Genomic DNA, 22,801 nt, shown 5'->3' on the forward strand with positions numbered 1-22,801 from the left:
GCCTCCGTTAGCAAGACCTAGCCAGGCACTGCTTCGGCCCAGAGCTGTTCCAGGATGTGCCAAAGGTCATAACTCAAGAGGACTTTGCTTCTGAGGCCCGCTTGAGGGCGTTGGAAACCCAGTGATAACACAGGCCCTGTCTGGAGTGTTTAAGAAAGTCCGATTTGCTGCTTTATCTTCAGAGTTCATCATCTGAACTCAGATGGTTCTGGCAGCATCTAGCTGTGAGGAAGTTATGTTACTTCCTGCCTGGAGCAGATGACCTCTTTGGGAGGGATGAGGGAATAATAACTAGTTATTTTAGAGTTCTCAGAACTCTTAGCTAAAGCATCTTAATTTTGTTTTGACCACACCGTACAGCATGTGGGATCTTAGTTCCCCAACCAGGGTTTGAACCCATGCCTCCTGCAGTGGGAAGCATGGAGTCTTAACCACTGGACAGCCAGGGAAGTCCCAAAGCATCTTCATGTATACACTGCCTTCAGCTTGGTTTTCTGGAATTGTCAGCCCCTTCTAACAGCCTCTCCAAGGAGACTGCCTATTGGCTTCTTCAGGAAGATTTCTCAGGTACTTGAACAGCACTTGGTAGTTGAGGGCAGGTGGTGAGTTAAGAGAAATCATCAAGAAGCCTTTGACTGCAGGTTGTCCCTGGGCAGCAGCCACCTCTCACCTCTGGTCCTTTCCCCCTATTGGGGATTTAGGGCTTGGAAAAGTATTCTTCAAACAGCTACCAAATCCTGGCATTTCTCTGAAAAACACTCTTGAGACTTTTTATATCACTTATCTCACTCTCACCCTAATGATCTGTATATCCTAATTTTTATCCATGCATTAGCTTTTCCATGAATTAAAAAAAAAAATTCTAAAAACTCTAGCCCATATTTTCAGCAAAATTTCTAAGAATAATGTACATTTAATGCCTTTAGTGTATAGTAGTCATCAAAAAAATCCTTTCTTGTATAATAAATGTAAATCAAAATAGCCTTTAAAATATTTTAAAATTAAAACATTACGAAATGCATAAGTAGAAAGTGGAAGTCTTCCATAACCTTGTCCCCAGAGAAGAAACTGGTGGCACAATTTTGTTGAATATTCCAACTTTTTTTTTTCCTACACACATACTAATGTATTACTTCTTTCTAAAAACTTGGGATTCTACTATTTTTAATTTATTTTTAAAAATGGAAAAATATTGAAAAAATTAAATGTGGTCATTAAAAGTGCTGTAATTCTACCACTCAAACAGTAGTGGCATCAAGGAGTGGCCAAGGTGGGCTTTAAGTACTGCCCCCTTGCAGAGCTGCCCCAGGTGGACCTGTCATCCAAATACAACCATATGCTGGTTCCGCAAAGACAGTTTCAAGACCCTCTTCTGTCTCCCTCTTCCCACCAGATTACCAGCCCTTAAGCCATTCCACTCACGAAACCTGTTGCCACTATGGCTGTTTACTATGGTGAATGTATTGCCACCTTTCTTCCAGTTTTCAGCTACATTAAAATCGTGTCCACTTACAAGGTTTCCGGTAGTCATGTTCAAGAACCAGTGCAAGACATGCGTGGGAAGCACTTTCCATTGTCCCAGCTAACGTTGTATTTAGTTTTGTCCCCAGTAGCGCTGTTTCCAAGACACTGAAATAACATGTCAGGGAACTTTGTTTTGAATCTATCTCTGGAAGATGCTTTCACTGTGCTAGTGGAGGAGATGAAACACAGGGCCAATGACTTGTTTAAGATCAGAATAAAACTCTGCCTGAGCTGGACCTACAGATGTCTAAATGTGTCAGGGTTACTGGTTCAATTGCCTAAATGCACTTGAAACACTTGGAAAGGAGTAGAAGGGACATTCCCAGATTCTGCATTCTTCCTTCCCCAGCCTGCTTGTCAGCTGCTTAGTACCGTTTAGATAGGTGTGCTTCCGCCCCAAGAGGGGTTAAGATATGTGCTGTTGGAACTCTTTTCTTTCCTGTGGGAAAGGATGATGGCTCTTCCTCAGTCAGTCGGAATTCTACGTGGACCCTCCTCCAGCTGCGATGTTTCACAGTATTCTAGTTCTGAGTTCTCTTCTGTACATCTCGTTTCTCCATGTTCTGACGGTGTGGATCTGAGCGGGTGAGGCCTGCCTTATAGAAGTAAGGTGCCAGAAGAAGGCTCTAAAGAGGCCCAGTCCACCACCATAGGCCAGAGCAATCTCCACAGAGTGGGAGAACCAGAGGGACTCTTCAGCTTAGAGAGTCCAAGTGGGAGGAAATACAGTCGGTCTGCATATTTATTTTCTATCGCTGCTGTAACAATTACCATAAAGGTAGTTACTTAGAACAGTGTAAATCTGTTATCTTAGAGTTCTAGGGATCTGAAGTAGATATAGTGGGCAGAATGCTGACTCCCCAAAAGTCCTAATCCTCAGAACTTATGAATATTACCTTATATGACCAAAGGTGTGATTAAGAATCTTGGGGCACTTGCCTGGTGGTCCAGTGGTTAAGAATCCACCTTGCAATGTCAGGGACGCCGGTTAGATCCCTGGTCTGAGAATGTCCCATATGCTGCAGGGCAGCTGAGCCCATGCACCACAACTAATGAGCCTGTGCTCTGAAGCCGGGAGCTACAACTACTGAAGCCCCCCCGCCCCAGACCTCATGCTCTGCAACAAGAGAAGCCACCACAATGAGAAGCCCAAGTACTGCAACTAGAGAGCAGCCCCAACTCGTGCAACTAGAGAAGAGCCCACGTGCAGCAGCAAAGATATAGCACAGCCAAAAATTAATTTTTTAAAAAAGAATCTTGGGAAGGGGTGCTTACCCTTGATTATCTGGGTGGGCCCTGGTGGAGTGATGTGGTCACAAGCCAAGGAATGCCTGGAGCCACCAGAAACTCGAACAAGCAAAGACAGGTTCCCCTTAGGGCCTTCAGAGGGAGTGCAGCCCTGCTGACATCTTGATTTTGGACTGCTGGCCTCTAGAACAGTAAGAAAATAAATTTCTGTTCTTTTAAGCTCTCCTGTGTGTGACAGTTGTGACAGCAGCCACAGGAAGCTAAAGTCATGGGTTAAAATCGAGGTGTTGGCAAGGCTCTGTTCCTTCTTGGAGGCTCCAGGAGAAAGATCCTGTCTTTGCCTTTCCGGCTTCTTGGGGCTGCCTGCATTCCATGGCTTGTAGCCCTGCATCACTCTGACCTTGGCTGCCAGCATCACATCTTCTCTCTGACCCCTCCCTTCCCCCTTATAAAGACCCTTGTGATAATGTTAGGGCCACCTGGATAATGCAGGCTGATCTTTCCATCACAGAATCCTTAACTTAATGATACCTGCAAAGCCCCTTTTGCCATTTAAGACAACATATTCACAAATTCCAGGGATTAGGACAGGGACGTTTGGCCGGGGTGCGGGGGTGGGGGGCATCTGCAAATCCTAAGGGGTGTGGATAGGAATGGTGGAACTGTTTACCACATCCCTGAGTGTTCAATTTAGATGCTATTTCCTGAAGTGAGAAATGCAGTATCAAAGGAAACACTTCTTTTGCAGAGGTAAACATGGAATGTGTTACCCTCACATTTACAGAAGTGATTCTTCCAGGCATATGATGGTAATAAATAGATAAATAAATAGTTTTTTTTAAGCTGGAGTATGAAGGTGAGCTAGACAAGGTGCTGCTAAGTCACTTCAGTCGTATCCGACTGTGCGACCCCATAGACGGCAGCCCACCAGGCTCCTCTGTCCCTTGGATTCTCCAGGCAAGGATACTGGAGTGGTTTGCCATTTCCTTCTCCGTAGGCAAGGTGAAGTTCTCCCTTTAAGCTTTTGAGGTGATGATAATGTATGTGTGGTGGGGGGAGGAGGGTCTCCTACAACATTTGCCTTTGATGCTTATCCAGCCAGCTAGCTGAATGGGTCTGTAAGGGCATTTCATGCAGCCATCAGTCATAGAACTGTTGCTATGGAGACAGCCTCTTGGAGATGAGCCAAAGGATGAGTCACCAGAAGTATACATGGTACTGGGTCTAGAGGTAATGGGGCAAGTGCATTGTGCCGGCTTGGGGAGTTCAGCGTACAGGGCGTGTGGGAGATGCTCCCAGAAAAGAAGGAAGTGGTCTGAGGGGTGTTGGTCAGAAGGGAGAGTGAGAAGCTGCAGATCTACCATTTGAAGCATATTTCCATCTAGACGTGTCGGAACTCCAGAGTGACCCAGTTGCTCCTGAAGGCAGATGGAATTAATTGAGTCAGCTTGAATCCACATCAAGACCATCGAAAGCCGAGTTCCCATTCTGCTCCTACCTGTCTCTCTGACTCTGAGAAATACTTACTTCTTCCTCAGAAGTAAATAAAACTTCCTACTTGGAGAGGATGACAAATCATTAATTATTAATGTTTACTTTCATATCTACAAATGAAAGGCTGACTTCAAAGAAGTACACTTAGGGTGAGGGAAGATAATTAATTCTCAACGTTAACATTGTCTACTAAAAAAACACTCAAGGCCCATTTTGAAAAAGGTTTTCAGGGTTGAATATAAAGTTGGAGAATCTTAAAAGGAGATTTGACAACCAGTAAAGAGATCAGAGAAGAGTCTGTTAGGACAGCAATGTTTGTGTTCCTAACCACTCATTTCTAGGACAAAGCATTAAACAGAGGTGCCCTACATGCTGGTGAAACTCGATGAGAAGTTATGGTGAGTGCCTCGGAACCTCGCCAAATAATTAAACGGGCTTAATTCTGCTTCAGCTCCTCTCTTCACAACACAAAGGTCTGAGACTCCAGTTAATGAAAATTTCACTTTAAAAAGAAGTAGCTTGTTGGATCCATGCTGTAGTTTAGCACGTGAAGCTCAAGATAAGGGACAAAAAGGAATCCATCACTTAGGGCCACCTCTCTGTAGACCACTCCTCTCACCTCCGAAGCAGGCAGACCTGCTGGGGGCCAGGCTGTGACCGCCAGTGCCGTTGTTCCTGGTATGTCTCTTGGTCTATTGGACTGAGCAGCACATAAAGAAACACTGCCCACTAAGCTCTGGAGGCTCTGGGCAGCCTCCACTTGGTTGCTGTGAGGAGAGAAATGGCTTGTCTCTGCCGTGAGCTGGGTGCTATGCAGGATGCTTTCCACCTCCCTGCCTCGATTAATGAAAAAAGTGATCCAAAATCCATAATTCAGGGGAAAGGACAATAATATCGTGAGCAGAATGAAAGGCAGGTTTGAATTCTGTTCTCAGCTTCAGTGTTGACTCACCGTGGTAGAAAAGTGAGGTTCCTAGTGCCTCTGTTTATCCTTCTATAAAATTAGGTTATTACCTGTTCCCATTGCCCAACCATGAGGTCAACACTGGGAATACTTTGAACGTCTCAGATGAAAGATGATATAAAACTACAAAGCGAAAAGTTGGTGAAGTAGAAGATGTGAGAAGACTGAGATTGAAATGGCCAAGTGAGAGCAAAGTGTAAGGATGCCAGGATTTTCCCACTAGGCAACCATGGAGCCTTTCTGGGCCATTATCTGCCTCGCTTATCTTATGAAGGATGGTGTGAATACACACTGTTGTAGAAGGGAAGGCAGACTAGCATCCTGGCAAGAGCAAAGACTAAGGGGTCATGAACCTATTGAGTCTCAATGTAGGAGACAACATAGCTTCAATTTTAAGAAATTCTCAAGATGATTATGATGCCAACCAAAGTTCAGAGAATACCATGTCCTCACCAGGCTGCTGCTAAGTCGCTTCAGTTGTGTCCGACTCTGTGCGACCCCATAGACGGCAGCCCACCAGGCTCCTCTGTCCCTGGGATTCTCCAGGCAAGAACACTGGAGTGGGTTGCCATTTCCTTCTCCAGTGCATGAAAGTGAAGTTGTGCCCAACTCTTAGTGACCCCATGGCCTGCAGCCTACCAGGCTCCTCTGTCCATGGGATTTTCCAGGCAAGAGTACTGGAGTAGGTGCCATTGCCTTCTCTGCACCAGACTGCTGAGGGTTCTCAAAGATGCTGCATATCCCACACCTCTCAGGCATGCTCAGGCTGTCCCCACCCACTTCCTGCATCACAAGAGTCGTCTCTTGGCTTTTCTTACCATGAAATGAACTCCAGCTCACCTTTCAAGGCCAGATCATTATTTGCCCAAAACTTTTCCTAACCTTTTGAGAGAAATGAATGATTCTTAGGTACAAAAGACTGTGTAACCATGAGAGCATAGAAAAGTAACCATGATATGTTTCAAGGGAAAAGGAGTCCCAGGATATTTATATTTTCTTTAAACAATGGAACAAATATGTGTATACCTAACTTCAGTATCTATATTAAAAGATCTGAAGAATACACATACCTGATACCAGCAACTTTACCTTTTTATTTTACACCCATGTATATTATTTTAATTTCAATAGCACTTTTTTTACTTTTTCAAATTCATTAATGATTAAAGTGATTGCCAAGAGAGTAATTGCTCAAAGGATCAGCAGGGAAGAATGGGTTGATGTTATAACCCTTGTGCATGTCATCATTCTGCGGGGTCTCTCTCCACAGCTCAGATGTGAGCTCCTTGGTGCAGGGGCCTCATCCTGTTCATCTGCCTGTCAGCAGTGCCCCGCACTGGCCCTGACACATGGTGGGTGCACAGGTTGTACTTACTGAATTTAAAAGATCGAAAACAGAGTCTGGGAAGGCTTAGTTGATCAGCCCCAGGACCACACAAGTGAGACTTGATGTCCTGTCTTTCACCACCACCACCACCCCACACATCCTTCCTTTGTGCCAGCTTCCTATAAGAAATTGGATGTGTGTAGTTGTTTAATCTCATGATTTGTGGAAATCAGAAGCTGTTATTAGTTTTATAATTAAGGGAGAAGAATAAATGAGACATGTCCATATTTATATCTAAAAACTACAGCAATACATTTTGTCCAGAAAGTGATTTTAAAGTCCTGTTTTATGGAAAGCAGGACACTCATTCTCACTGAGTAATGTTCTCAGATTTTTTTAAAATACTAACCTATTCTAGAAGTTATGGATGGATTGTTTGAGGGGAAGAGAAAACAGGTCACTCAAAAGACAGTGGCACTTATTTTGAGCCAGGCTTTAGAATTAAAAATACAAATGTGAGCCACTGCCCTTGCCCCCCAATTCATGTTGTAGTTTTAACACACTCTGCTATAATCACTTGGTGCATATGGGTATGATTCCCTGCCCAGGGACATGGCAGGTTGAGTATCAGCTGCTGAGCCCTCTGCTCCCTTCTCAGCCTTACCAACACTGATGCTTGCTAGGTTTAGGAAATGAGGCAGTTCCAGTCTTCTATCCTACTAGTGTAGGCCCAACATGGTCTTGGCCACAGGTTGGGTCTGAAAGTTCATACTTAGCAGGAAAGCCAGAACTATAATGGACACCTTAAGAACCATGTTCTCCCAAGTAGAGGGTGAGCTTCTCCCACAAGACAGAGACTTATTGAGAATGCTGACTTTAACTGACTTCCAAGATAACCCAGAATTTGGCTTGAGCCCCAGTCTTTACAGGTAGGAGCTGTCCAACATTTCAGCAGACTTTTGCATCTGCTCACTTCGTTTTTTGTTTTTTGTTTTTGCTGTACCACACAACTTGTGGGATCATAGTTCCCTGGCTAGGGATTGAACCCAGGCCCTCAGCAGTGAAAGCTCAGCATCCTAACCACTGGACCACCAGGAAATTCCCTGCATCTGCCCACTTTGAAAGAAATGTAGTGACAATCTGTTTTGACTGTTTTGTTTTATGCCCTGTTCTAAGGGAACTGACACAGTTTGGGATCTAGCTTCTCAGGTCCTTATATCTGATACTTTAAAGATCAGCTCTCCCTTGCTATATGACAAAGGCAGCCCAGCCCAGTGCTCTGTGATGACCTAGAGAGGTGGGATGGGGGGAAGGATGGGAGGAAGGCTCAAGAGGGAAGATATGGCTGATTTGCATTGTTGTATGGGAGAAACCCAACACAACATTGTAAAGCAATTGTCCTCCGATTATTAAAACAAATAAAGATCAGCTCTCCTTAAGGTCACTGAGTCCCAAGAAAAGTGATTTATATTTACTTGCTCAGACACATTTGTACCAGAAAGTAAATTTAATATAGCAAGGGATACACTTCTTCCCTATATCATGATACCTTGAAAATCAGAAAAATAATCAGAGCTTGCTTTGTGAATGTGAAATCAGAGCAAGTACAGTTGCACAATGTTAAGAAAAGATGTATCATCCACACTGTGGTCAAGCTTGATTAACTGTCCCCTCTCTGCCAGAAGAGACACTGTCCTAGTGACCAGAATGCCAATGCCAACTAAACAGAGTTCTACTCCTTGGATAATGTTGAAATTGCAGTAACAGCCTGGAGAATCCCAGGGACGGGGGAGCCTGGTGGGCTGCCGTCTGTGGGGTCGCACAGAGTTGGACACGACTGAAGCAACTTAGCAGCAGCAGCAGCAGTTTTGTTTTCCAGTCATCTTTTTTTCAGATTCCGCAATAACCAGCCCTCAGTTTATAATTACCTTTTCAACCAGATTCTACATGATGACATGTGGCAGTTTTTCTAAGTTTGTAACTTCTTTTGCATTGTTAAAAGTGCTGCCTTGTGACCTCTAAGGAAATGTCTTATTTACATATTTCCAAACCACACTGTTCCTCATGCTAGGTAATCCTATCTGTAACGTGCAGATACGTGTTACCAGGGATCAATAGATAGTTTTTGTAAGGGCCAGAGAGTACATATTTTACACTTTGTAGGGTGTACAGTTGAGTGAGCGTGGTTGTCTTCCAATAAAGCTTTGTTTGAAAAAAAAAAAAAGCTCTAGCTCTTAAGTGCTGACCCCTGTTTATTAGTCATAATCACAGAGGGGGCTCTTTCTTGTCCTTTCTTGACTTTACTTCAGTCCTCTTTTATCATAAGTATTAATATGATGCTTAAGTCTTCAAAAGAGATTTTTACTCTCCCCTTAGAGGACCAGAAATCCTTAGAAAAATGACTTCTTCCCAGATGGAGGCATGAGAAGTGCAAGTTGAGCCTTGAGCATTTTTTACCACCAGGAACTAAGGAGCTTCTCCAGGAATGATGGGGGTGTGTCATAGAAGACAGAGAAGCCAGCTGAAGGGCGCTCCCAGTGGCCAATACTCTGGGGCTCCCAGTGGCTAATACTGGCACAGTTTGAGCATCAGAATAAATGATAGTAATGTATCATAGCCCATTGAATAAAACAATCTATGAGTTTGTACTGATCTAAAGAGATAAATGAAAAATAAATGGAGGAGGAATGATGGGGTTAATGATGGTGTTAGGAGGAAAACGTGGTTCTCACACAGGTTGAGGGGCAAATAAGAATCACTTGGGGAGCTTTTCCACATACAAACCTCTTTCTAGAGAGGGCTGTGTGTGTGTTGGAAATACAAACCTCTTTCTAGAGAGGGCTGTGTGTGTGTTGGAAAAGTTCTTTCTGTGAGACACTGCTGAGCCTTCGCTGTTTGGAGACCACTGATGTGTGGGCTGTATAGGACAATGGAAAGACAGCAGATGGAAGGGTTGTGTCTTCAGTGTGCTTGGCTCACTCATGCCTGCCCATCATGTCTAGTCCTTCAGTTATCCTTATCAGAGTGTTTGGTCTTCTTGGCAACTGGTGGGTTCAAAAGTGGAGCTCTTGCCTCTGGGGTCCTTGGGCAACCATAAGAAATAGAGACTGAAGTTTCCCTAACTAGCAGAGACCACTTCCTATAATGTTTCCATTTTAAGCTCTTCACCTGAGGAACAGAAAATATTAATACCTGGAAGAGGGGCTTCCCTGGTGGTTCAGTGGGAAAGAATCCACCTGTCAATGCAGGAGACTCAGGTTCGATCCCTGGTCTGGGAAAATAGCACATGCTGCACGGCAGTGAACCCCTGTAGCACAGCTATTGAGCCTGCACTATGGAGCCCAGCAGCCACAACTGCTGAAGCCTGACACCCTAGAGTCCCTGCTCCTCAACAGGAGAAGCCACAGCAATGAGAAGCCCCGGCACTGCAAGTAGAGAGCAGCCCCTGCTCCCCACAGCTGGAGAAAAGCCCATGCAGCAACAAAGACCCAGCATGGCCAAAATGAATAATTTTTTTTTTTAAATACCTGGAAAAAAAGTAGTGAAGAATTAGTTCTTACTTTCCAGTGAATTTTCAGGAAAAAAGTTCAAACCCTTTGGCAGATAAAGTTGTAAAGTGAGCATTTAAAACATTTTTATTCTTTTTTGAACAAGTATAGATATGTGGGGCCCAAGCTGTATATTACATGATATGTGATCCCTGACTTCAAGGCACATATCTATTGGGAAAGATATTGTGGATAAGCTAAATGACAATATAAAGGATAGATTGATACCTTAGATGCTGTGTGGCAGGCCACATATATACTTAATCACCAAGTAAACTACGTAAACCCATAAAATTCCTTCAATATAGAGGGATAAAGGGCTTGCCAAAGGCTGCAGAGGTCAGAGAAGGCAGAGTAATACAGTCAGCATCTATTGGAAAGGATCTTAAGAGGTCACCTGAAAGTAAAACTCACCTAGTCCACCCTTCAGTCTGGTTCTTGGCCCCACTAGGACATCCCCAGAGGGTATTATCCAGCTTCAGAACTTGCCATGATGGGACTTTACCCCTTCCTGGAAAAGCTATGCTGCCTTTAGCTCTGCTGGAATTTTTTTTTTCAGTTGGTCAAAATCTATCTTTTTGTACCTCCAACACTTTGGTCAGAATTACATCCCTTGTGCCCACAGAGAAGTCTAATTCTTAATCTTCCCCTGGTAGCTCTTCAGGTCATTACAGAAGGTTCTCGGGTCAGTCTGAGTTTTACTTCCATCTAAACCAAACCACTAGTTTCTCCATCAGATCTTCACGTAACCTGGATTTGAGTATATTCACTGCCTCCACTATGATGGTCACTCTCCTTCAAACCTACCCCTGCTCGTGAATGTTATTCTAAAAGTTTGCTTCCTGAAACTGAATTCGGTATTCCAGATGTGGTCTGATAAGCCCAAAGGGGAAAAATATTATCACTTTTTTCATCCTAGAAGAAGGACTTTATAATCAGGTATCTGGCTTCAAACCAGTTCTGTTCTTACCAGCTCTGTTACCTTGGGCAAGTTACTTAAGCTCTCTGAGCCTCGGTGTAGTTCTGCTAACATCTAAGAACATACCGTGTGGTGGATGCCACACGAGACAATAGGGATATGGAGACTTAATCCCAACCCTCAAAAAGGTCATGGTGAAGTGAAAGGAAAAGATAAATGCTGTCTGTGTTAGAAGTGCACCAACATGTATTAGAGAAACTCCTAGAAGGCCAACCTAACTCAGCCCAGCAGAAGAGGGTGAGAATCAGGGAACTGACACTTGAGTGAATCTGGAGGTTAGGCTGACACTTTCCAAGTGAAGATCAGTGGCAAGGAAGGGAAGGCATTTCCAACAGAAGTGTGAACGAATAGCACTGAAGTCTGACTTGGCCTGGTACAGTGCCTTAGAGCTGGAACGTGGTGTGGGAAGGGGGTGTGGTCGTGGGAGGCTGGAGAGACAGACGGGTGTCCAACATGGGGAATGTTCTAGAGGGCAATGGAAGACATCGAATCAGGGGTTACTTCAATAGTAGTCTGCAAAGTAGTGGATATGAAGCCCAGAAAATGGAGCTGATGGTACCCTCAGCCCAGGGTACTCTCCATGTTGTGAGGAGTAAGTGAGGTGAATAATATACACAGTAGGGTCAGGGCCATGATGGACTCAGTCAGTGGGGTCCTCTTCCCAGCCTCTGCCACCATTGCCTTTTGTCAGTCCCAGCACGGTGGCACCTCACACGGAGCTGCCATCAGTTCAAACCCCTTACATGTGTGCACACTCTGCTTGCAGATCCTTATGTCCCCTGCCACAACATTTCTTTCCATTTGGTTTTTTAAGATCCAAATGCAGAACCTCACGTGTATTTTGAATGGTTTAGCCTCTTGGCCATTATCCCATCACAGCAATCTGGGATCCTGACTCTGTCACCCGTGGTCAAGGAAGTGGCAGAACGTGAATGAGCCTCACCTTAAAAGGAAGAAGGCATCTGGGTACAATCAGGGCTAGCAGGGCTTCAGTATGAGGGAGATTGGTGGGAAGAGAGCACCAGTCTGAGGCTGAGAGTCTAAGGGATGGAGAATCCAAAGGAAAGAATGGGAGGGAAGGAGTGAAGTGGAATTGTGAGCACCAGCCCAAGAAGTCTGATTTTTATGCTATAGAATACGCATAGGTGTGAAGGGCCCCTGGAGGTTTAGCAGGGGGTGGGAGGATTAAAGGGCTTCCCAGGTGGCGCTAGTGGTCAAGAACCTGCCTGCTAGAGCAGGATACATAAGAGATGTGGGTTCAATCTCTGGGTGGGCAAGGTCCCCTGGAGGAGGGCATGGCAACCCACTCCAGGATTCTTACCTGGAGACTCCCATAGACAGAGGAGCCTGCTGGGCTACAGTCCGTAGGGTCAGAAAGAGTCGGACATGACTGAAAAGACAGCACACATGGCTCAGGGGGTGATTAAAGCGATGTTTTTAGAAAGTTTGTCCTGCAATGAGGGGTGAAAAAGTTTAAAGGAGACTAAAGGCAGGAATACCATCAAGTCACAAAGTCCCAGTTTGGACAACGATGATGTCAGAGGGATTGGAAAGGATGAGATGGATGAGAAAAAAATAAATGGTTTGACAATTTGGCCAGAATGGGAGACTTTGGACTGGATTCAAATACATGTTTTTTTAATGTGGCATTTCATGGATCCTTGCAAATTTTTTTTTTTTTGTCATTTTAGTATATAACAGATATAAACTATAAATTATAATATTTTACCATGAAATATTTGTTTCCACTTTATCATTATGTTCCCATTTCAGTTGTAAATACATTTATCAATATTGCAGTTTGGAAGAAAAAAAATTAGTTTTTCCAACCTGCTAATCTTGTCAATTCTCAGTTCTTAAAAATACTCTGTGGGACTTTAACTTTTTAGATGCACGTAACACATTTCTACTTACTTAGATGGAAGACTGATTTTACACTGACATTACTGAGTGAGTGTTTGTGCTTTATCCAGATAACAAAACAATCTTAAAAATGTACTTCAGTGATATCAGGCAAACGTTTTCCAGGAGTGTACTGTGAGTCAGGTGTTAGAAGTTTCTGGGGGTCGAAATACATGGTTCCTGCTCAAGGAGCTCACCGCTGAGCAAGGGCAAGAAGCCTGTAAGCAAATAAGTACAGGACAGGGTCATGTGAAATACGACAGAAGTCCAGGTTCAAGGCCACGCAGGCTCCTCGTGTCCTTGTTATACCATGGCAGGGGGAGGGATGGGAAAAGGAGCAAGGGAAGGAGAGAAAGGGAAGAGTGAAAGCAGGCAGGGAGAAGAGGCAGAAGGGACAGAGGTAAAACCAACGTACACTCTGTTACACTTTATAGTGTACAAAGCACTTTTAGATAAGTTGTCTCATTTGATTCTGCCAAGAAGCTTAGGGGAGAGCAAGCAATGAGATGGAGTTAGGGGATGGGAAGCAAGCCCCTCAGTGAAGAGGAGAGAAAGATGCGTTGAAAGTGCTCAGAGCCCATGTGGCCTCATGGGGTGTCCCTGAGGATGGTGCCCTGCTGGTGGAGGTGGGCCTCAGCAAGCCTCGTTAGAACCCAATGGGGACCGTTCAAAACCGGAGAAACCAGCAAGAAAGGGTAAGAAACACCACTCCAGGGAGCCGGAACCACCCAGACAGTATTGGAAGCTGTAAAATGGTTATTTTGGCAGCTATTGTCAAAAACTTCTTGCTGCCTGACCACAGGTTTCTTCCATTACTTCTCTACCCTGTTGTTTTTTTTATATATATATATTTATCAGGCTTTTTCCTTGCCACAGGAGTTATCCATGTTTGTTGTAAAAAATTTAGAAAATCCAGATAAACCCAAAGAAGGAACTCAAAATCCCCTATAACCCCACAATCAGACAAAATCACAATTATTATTTTAGAATACACCCCCTCGTTATTCTTCTATGCCTGTGGGTATACTTCTGCTCTGTAACACTTTCCCCTGATTTAATATATTGTAAACATCTCTCCATGTCTTTCAGTTGGGATTATGTTTGGGTACAGGTAATGGCAAACCCTAAAATAAACCAACAGTGGCTTAAACAAATAATAGGAATATGTTCCTCATATGACAAGAGTCTGAAAGTAGGAGATCCAGGCTGGGAGAACAATTCAAGGATGTCATCAAGGACAGCCCAGCTCAGCAGCCTGTTGGCTGTTACCTCACGTCTCAAGGTGGCTCTTAGTTGTAGGAGAGGCTGGAAAACAAGTGTTTCATTTTTCTGGCCTCTCTAGTGGAGAAAGGCGAGGGGAAAGGGTGTTGGAAGTGGGTGCTAAGTCAGCCAGCCAGCGAGCAATGCCAAAGAGTCACTACATATTCTTTTACAGCATCATTGTCCTAAGCAGCTGCATAGTGTAGATGTACCATGATTTGTTTAACAATTCATTGTTATTGATCATTTCACTTGTTTCCAGTTTTTCTTTATTATAAAAGTTTTATGTACTGTGCTTAATCACTCTGTCATGTCCGACTGTTTTTGCAACCCCGTGGACCATGCCCCACCAGGCTCCTCTGTCCATGGGGATTCTCTAGGCAAGAATACTGGAGTGGGTTGCCATGCCCTCCTCCAGGGGATCTTCCCAACCCAGGGATTGAATCCAGGTCTCCTGCATTGCAGGCGGATTCTTTACTGACTAAGCCACCAGAGAAGACCATAAAAGCTTTATGTATACCCATAATTACTGCTTTAGTGTAAAATTCCTTAATTCTGTAAGTAGAATTAAGGTGGAAAAGTATACAAAAAAATGTGAAGGCTTTTAATACCATTTTTTGGCCAAATTGCCCTTCAAAGAGATTGTACTGAATTCTACTCTCACCAACCATGTTTAATGGAGTACAGTCCCCTGCACTCACAACAGCAGGTTTTTGTTTGTCACTGAGCTGTTATCCTAGGACCATCACGTGGATTTAACTTTGCACTAGCCCTGACCAGACTGAAGCGCCCACAGCCTCTGGGAGCCCAGAGCAGGGACGCTGAGAACCTCAGCCAGCCCCTGCCCGGACGTGCGGGTCTGCAGGGCTTCCTGTGCTTCCAGGTGGATGCAGGCCTGTGTCCTGACGAATCCTGCAGAGGACTTGTGATGTTCGACACATGCCTCATTCATCTACCTTTATTTTGAAAGTCCTTTCTGCCACTGCAGAGTCGTCATTTGTCCCATCTTAGTTCTAAGTCAAGGCCATCCTGGCTTGCATGGGACTGAGGTGCTTCTGGGGTCTGGCCCTTTTTGAAACAGCCCTCCCCACACCCCCACATCGTGAGGTACCTCAGGTGAGGTGGCCTTCCAGACCTATTTCATCATCTGTAACAGAGAGAAGGCTGAGAAGACAGAATTGGTAGATTCTGCCTGTTGGTGGTGGAGGGGGGATTTTAATCATATGAAGTTGCTTTCAGGACATGCTGCAGTTTCCTGGGGAGGCAGCCAGAAAAGTGACCTATCCCTGCACATCCCTTCGAGATAGTTATTAACTAGTCAGCAGTTAACCACTGCGTACAGCCCTCCTCCTCAAATGAGAAGTCATCTAGGGCTGAAAGAAGGATTCCTCTGGCCAGGTCATGTCTGTGCAGACAGTAGGTGCTTCAGTACTCATACATGGAAGCAGAGATTCATGTGTGAACAAATAAATGACTGATGAACCCAAGTGAGTCTGTGCTCAGTGGGACCAGGGCCCACCACCACACTACCGCCATCTAGACTAAGAGAAAGAAAACTCCAGAATCGTGATTCCAGGAAGGAAATGATAAGGATTCTATTTAGATGGTCCCATCACGACCTTACCTTGACCTCCAGAGAGGTGGCACGCAGAGTGTGAGAAGCACTGTCCTAAGGACACTGAGTTCTCTGAGTCCCTCTGAGGGCAAGCTACCTTCAGTTATTACCACCATGAGGAAAAAGAAAGGAAGAGTATGTTTATGTACGTGTGAGGTCTAAAAAAGACCTTTGGCGTTACAAGAATAGAAAGCAACCCTGCCTCCCCTTGAGTGGCCAAAGTTTTGGTTCTTAAATCAAGATCCAGTTTTTCTCCTTCTTGAATTATCCAGCAGTCTCTTTTTCCTAGAGCAGAAACCAGTAGACCAAAATGACCTCGTTGAGAATAAGACATGTAAAAGTAGAGCAGCAAAATTCGAAGAAACACTACAGTGAACTGAAGTGTGTGGCAGAGAACATAATAGGATTTCACTGGGGATAAGCCTGCCTACTGAGACACGTGTGTTTTCAGTGAGCTACAAACACTGTACAGCATGAAGGACCGTCAGATTTAAAGGACACCCTGAAACCAAGTGGACAGAAGCCCCCACTAGCTTAGCCACTAGGGCTAATTCCCTTAAGAGAGCTGAGTAGGCAGGCAGGCCTTGCCACAGTCAAGAGAGTCTGCGGTAGACTTGATGTCTGATGAGTCCCATGAAAGTGACTCATAACACCAACAGTTTGTCCAGATCTCACAAACACAGACAGAAATGTTTATGATAATTAGGTGAGCCCAGAGTGGGAGGCTGCTGAAGGGCTAATTTAACTCACAAAAGGCCTCTTCATATTGAGATTCCCAAGGGAGGGACTTGCATACCAAGGACGTGGTTAAATTGTAAGTGTCATAATTTCAGAAAAGTTGGAACATTCTAAATGGCCTATAATCAGAAGTAAAGAATTTACCTTCCTGGGATAAATCATGCCTGCATAATGAACTTTACTTTGACAAAATTGTAACTTCTCTTAAAAAACCTAATGCACTTTGAGACTTCCCTGGCAGGTTAAGACTCTGTGCTTCCACTGCAGGGGGCATGGGTTCAATCCCTGGTCAGAGAACTAAGATCCCGCATATCGCATGGGGCCACACACAGACACACAAAACACGTTTCGCCCTTTCTGAAAGAAAACAGTAGCTAGCTAAAATCAGTCTTAGAGCTTTTCTCATCATTAGGATACAATAAAAGGTCAACCACATAAAGAATCACAGGGAAATTTAAGATCCTTGAGGTTATGTTTGGGGACTTGTGAAAAGTAGGAATCGCCTCAGTAAATCTTTTAGGTATAACAGTCCAGGTACATTGTTGATTTCCCCCCAAAGAGGCAAACAAATATTGACTGTTTTGACCTAAAGGAACACTAAAGAAAGCAGAACTTGAATCTGTGACTGTAAAATATGCAACCTCAGGAGGCACTAGAGATAAAAGAAAAGAGTATTTGGTTCTGGTCAGGAAATTACTATCCTATTTATGACCCCAGGGTCATGAGTAAATCTGTATCCCCACACACTGGGTATTGTGAAGACTTTCTTGTTCGAGATACGATGAGTCCTTTCTCTGTTACGCTTTTGACTATTTTAGTCTTCCCTTGGCTTCTGATTTAAGAAGATTTTGTGCAAGTTGGATAGAAATTTAGACAGGTCTTTCTGAACCTTAATGGATTCAGCTCCAATGATCCTGCAATCAGTTTTGTTTGAAGCTTTGTCCCCTGTTGTTTTAAAGCTCCTCTCAATTTTGCTCAAAGGCTGCCTGAACTGCCACTGTGATCCCCAAGTATCCTTGCTGAAATCATACATCTAGAAAGATGAGTTCACAGGCTTGGGTTATGGTATAAATGCATGTAAGAAGTAGGAGCCTGGCCTTGAGGGACACAAACTTAGGTTTAAACTGAGACAAACCCATAATTTTTGGAATGGTCCAAAGAGTTGCTTGTATACTTGTGTCTTCTCAGCTCCTCCCCAACCTATAGCCTAGGTCTCCCACCTACAAAACCCAGTCAGATTTGTTGTTCCAGAGGACAGAAAAGTTTGGAACAATCTCTGCCAAAGCAGAAACCTGTTTGCAGGTCAGAAAGCAACTGTTAGAACTAGACATGGAACAACAGACTGGTTCCAAATAGGAAAAGGAGTACGTCAAGGCTGTATATTGTCATCCTGCTTATTTAACTTATACGCAGAGTACTTCGTGAGAAACGCTAGGCTGGAAGAAGCACAAGCTGGAATCAAGATTGCTGGAAGAAATATCAATAACAAAAGCAAGTTCAAATATCATGAACAAAGCAAGATATGCAGATGACACCACCCTTATGGCAGAAAGTGAAGAAGAACTAAAGAGCCTCTTGATGAAAGTGAAAGAGAAGAGTGAAAAAATTGGCTTAAAGCTCAACATTCAGAAAACTAAGATCATGGCATCCAGTCCCATCACTTCATGGCAAATAGATGGTGAAACAGTAGAAACTGTGGCTGACTTCATTTTTCTGGGCTTCAAAATCACTGCAGATGGTGATTGCAGCCATGAAATTAAAAGACACTTACTCCTTGGAAGGAAAGTTATGACTAACCTAGACAGCATATTAAAAAGCAGAGACATTACTTTGCCAACAAAGGTCTGTCTAGTCAAGGCTATGGTTTTTCCAGTGGTCATGTATGGATGTGAAAGTTGGACTATAAAGAAAGCTGAGTGCTGAAGAATGGATGCTTTTGAACTGTGGTGCTGGAGAAGGCTCTTGAGAGTCCCTTGGACTACAAGAAGATCCAACCAGTGCATCCTAAAGGAGATCGGTCCTGGGTGTTCATTGGAAGGACTGATGTTGAAGCTGAAACTCCAGTGCTTTGGCCACCTGATGCAAAGAGTTGACTCATCTGAAAAGACCCTGATGCTGGGAAAGATTGAGGGCAGGAGGAGAAGGGGACGACAGAGGATGAGATGGTTGGATGGCATCACCAACTCAATAGACATGGGTTTGGGTGTAGACTCCGGCAGTTGGTAATGGATAGGGAGGCCTGGCGTGCTGTGGTTCATGGAGTCGCAAAGAGTCAGACACTACTGAGCGACTGAACTGAACTGAACTGCCAAAGCTAGACTGTCATGAGCAAAGCAAGAGAAGGCTGAGGAAGGTTCTCATAGGGTTTTTTATAATCATCCAAAACTGGGAACAACCCAGATGTCCTTCAGTGGGTGAATGGATAAACCGTGGTATGTCCACACTTGCACCATTATTGTGTAATGTACTGGACCATACTTTGCGATCCCATGGACTATACAGCCCATGGAATTCTCCAGGCCAGAACACTGGAGTACTGAGTGGGTAGCCACTCCAGTGCTACCAGAAGTACTCCAGAAGCACTCCCTTCTCTGGGGGTTCTTCCCAACCCAGGGATCAATGTACTTGGACCATACTTTGTGATCCCATGGACTATACAGTCCATGGAATTCTCCAGGCCAGAACACTGGTGCTACCAGAAGTACTCCAGAAGCACTCCCTTCTCCAGGACTTCTTCCCAACCCAGGGATCAAACCTAGGTCTCCCACATTACAGACAGATTCTTTACCAGCTGAGCCACCAGGGAAGCCCAAGAATACTGGAGTGGGTAGCTCGTTGCTTCTCCAGTGGATCTTCCCGACCCAGGAATCGAACCAAGGTCTCTTGCATTGCAGGTGGATTCTTTACCAGTTGAGATACCAGGGGAGCCCCCATTTCTATAACATTCTTAAAATTACAGAATTATAGTGATAGAAAACACATCTCTGGTTGCCAGGGATCAGAGTAGGAGGAGGGCATGGCTATGAGGGGGTAGCATGAGGGAGTTTCTTTGAGGTTATAGAACAGTCTGTGTCCTCGGGACATGAATCTATACATGTGATAACATATCTTAGACTGTACCACAGCAGCAGCAAAATAAGAGGGTGTGTAAAAACTTATGAAATCCAAATAAGGTCTGTAACTCAGCAAATAATGTACCAACGTCAATTTCCTGGCCTTAACAATTGTTATGTAAGATGTTATTGGGGAAGCTGGACGAGGATACGTGGGAATTATTTGTCCTATTTTGCAGCTGTGAGTCTAAAATCATTTCAAAATAATGAGTTGACAAAAATTTGGAGGGACACTTGATTTCTACAAGGAGCACTTGGAAATCTCTTCAGTTTTTGCCAGAAAATATAATATAAGCTAATGCCCCAAGAATTATACATTTAATGCAGTTTCTAAGCACTATAATTTCATTTGCTGTATTTTTGATTTGGAAATGATGCTCAACTATTTTAACTATAGTAGTGTTAGGGATATTTTTGCATTGTTGCAAATATCTTGTATTTGTGGGGGGAAAAAAAATCCCTTGATGAGCTTCTCCCAGGATGGAATAACTCCCAGTTCTCTTATGGAGCTCTTGCTTGTAGCTTCTACCACTAACCACATCCTCTTCTGCCTCCAGCATGCATTTTGGGGTAAACTATTCAAAATCTCCTCCCTCCTCCCAGTCTATTCCTCTATTGTCTTGACTTTTGTTTGCTTGATAAGCTTCTTCAAGACCCCATTCAAACTATTCTTTTTCTAGAAGCCCTGACCCAGACAGCAGAGTTACTCCAGCAGCATGCCTTTCCTGCATCTGGGGTTGTAGTGTAATGTGTCACCCTTTGCTTATTTCGTCCACTTGTCTAGCTCCCAGACTAGTCTATGAAATCCTCAAGGACACAGAGTAGGTCCCCTTCCTTCCTATAGGCCTCATGCCAGGCTCAGTGCCTGGAACACACACTCCACACACAGTGATCAGTGAGTAAGTGAATTGGAGGCTCTGAAATAATTTACTTTAATAATTTTCAAAACTAAAGCCCAAAAGGGGGTTTGGTTAACCACACTTAAACAGAACAGTATATTCATATTTAAAACATTCTCCAAACGTTCAACTTAGTTAAGACATTATTATGTTGAATTTCTTGTTCATTCCTTCATTTCTTTCATGCTGCTGCTGCTGCTGCTAAGTCACTTCAGTCGTATCCAACTCTGTGCGACTCCATAAACAGCAGCCCACCAAGCTCCCCCGTCCCTGGGATTCTCCAGGAAAGAACACTGAAGTGGGTTGCCATTTCCTTCTCCAAGGCATGAAAGTGAAAAGTGAAAGTGAAGTCGCTCAATTGTGTCCGACTCTTTATAACCCCATGGACTGCAGCCCACCAGGCTCCTCCGTCCATGGGGTTTTTCAGGCAAGAGTACTGGAGTGGGGTGCCATTGCCTTCTCCATTCTTTCATGATACCATGTTGTAAAACTTTAGAAAGACCATGAGATTGCACTCATGATCCCCCTTAGATACGACCTAGAATTTAAGGATAGGATATGATTTTTCCAGATTTTACTGAAAGAAGCAAGGTATTCACCTCGCAAGCTGTCACTCTCTATCAAGTCCACCTGCCGTGCCACAGCAGACCCACTGGCCTTGGTGACAAACCCCTGATTTCTCTCCTCCGCATCCTCTCAGGCAAATAATCTGGGGCTCCATAATTGTCTTCAGGTTGAGATTCAGTCCTCACACTCCAGCACGACGACTCAGAGTTTCATCATTTCTCCTTGCACAATCTAATGAGCACTTCTCCATCCAAGGTCTGGTAACTTCATTAAACAGGGCAGGTAACCTCCTCATCAAAACTGTCGCTCCCTTGGCACCAGGGACACCGCCTGCCTCTCCCATTTCCTCTCTTGATCGCATCCTGTAACATTCCTCTAAGATTTGATCATTGGTCTCATGCTCATTTTTCAAAGGAAAGTAATCACAAACATGTTTCCCGTGTCCCAAATTTTCCATTTTCTCTTCACTTCTCTCTAACATCCTACCATCTTTAAAGTCTTAAATTTGGTGCCACTTTCCCCCAGAAGCCGTTTAACTACTAAGGCCCCTCTCAGCCTCCACACTCTCCTGGAGCACTTAAAAGCCAAATGCACTCGCACAAGTTAGTGCTTCATATATTCTGGTTTGTGGAATCTTGTGCTGTTTTATGAGTTACTCTTGTTTCTTCAACCAAACAAAGGCTCCTTGAAGAGAAGACCCAAGATTTAAAATCATCCTATGTCCTCATGGTGCCTCGTGGAGGGATTAGCACATTACAGAAATGGTCAATAAACCCTTGCTGAGTGAGCAATGCTGCAGTAGCTTGGAAAGAGAAATATAAAGTAGAAAACCGTTGACATTTCCTTTCCTTTCTCCTAATGCTCAGGAGCCGAAATCGGGGCAAGTCATCCTGCACTGTGCTGTGCTGTGCTTAGTCACTCAGTCGTGTCCGACTCTTTGCGACCCCGTGGACTGTAGCCCTCCAGGCTCCTTTGTCCATAGGATTCTCCAGGCAAGAATACTGGAATGGGTTGCCATGCCCTACTCCAGGGGATCTTCCCAACCCAGGGATCGAACCCAGGTCTCCCACATTTTAGGCGGATTCTTTACCGACCAGAGCAGCCCCATCCTGCACTAGCACTGTGCAGAACCAAGTCAGTCTTCCCGCCTAAGGGCCATGGTGTGGGAGGAGCACAGGATTTGGGTGCAGATGGCCTGGGTCCATGGTCTGGCCTCGCCAGTGGTTGATCTTAATTCTTAGTATGTCGCTTGAACCCAGAGTCTTCATCTCCTCCTATTTAAAATTGAGATAATAACTAAGGTTTTTTGGAGACAAATGCTATATAATTCACAAGAGTGGCATTCGTGGTGGGAACATCAAGCACCATGGTAGCTCAGGAGAGAAGCTGGTTAAAGGCAGACAGGCCTGAATGTGCCCCTCACTGCACATCCTTGCTGAGGGGGAATGGCTGTTGCCTGCAGTGGGGCAGATAAAGTCTTGGGGATGAATGACAGTCTCCACGAGAGGAAGAGACTCAGATGTTGAACGTTGCCAGGTTTGTTCTGGACATCGTCAGGTAGACCTGCTGGTGGAAAGGTCAGAGTGTAATAAGCAGGTCAGTGAAATAAGCAAAAAGTCAAAA

The 22,801-nt window shown here is 44.3% G+C and overlaps 1 protein-coding gene across 2 annotated transcripts in view; it reads left to right on the plus strand.

The window, feature by feature from the left end:
- The window catches only part of MAPRE3 (microtubule associated protein RP/EB family member 3), a 54,638-nt gene that overhangs the window by 16,841 nt on the left and 14,996 nt on the right, over nucleotides 1–22,801 (plus strand). The gene's annotated exons all lie outside the window — the stretch shown is intronic.

Source organism: Bos mutus, chromosome 11 (assembly GCF_027580195.1).
Source record: "Bos mutus isolate GX-2022 chromosome 11, NWIPB_WYAK_1.1, whole genome shotgun sequence".
Classification (NCBI taxonomy): domain Eukaryota; kingdom Metazoa; phylum Chordata; class Mammalia; order Artiodactyla; family Bovidae; genus Bos; species Bos mutus.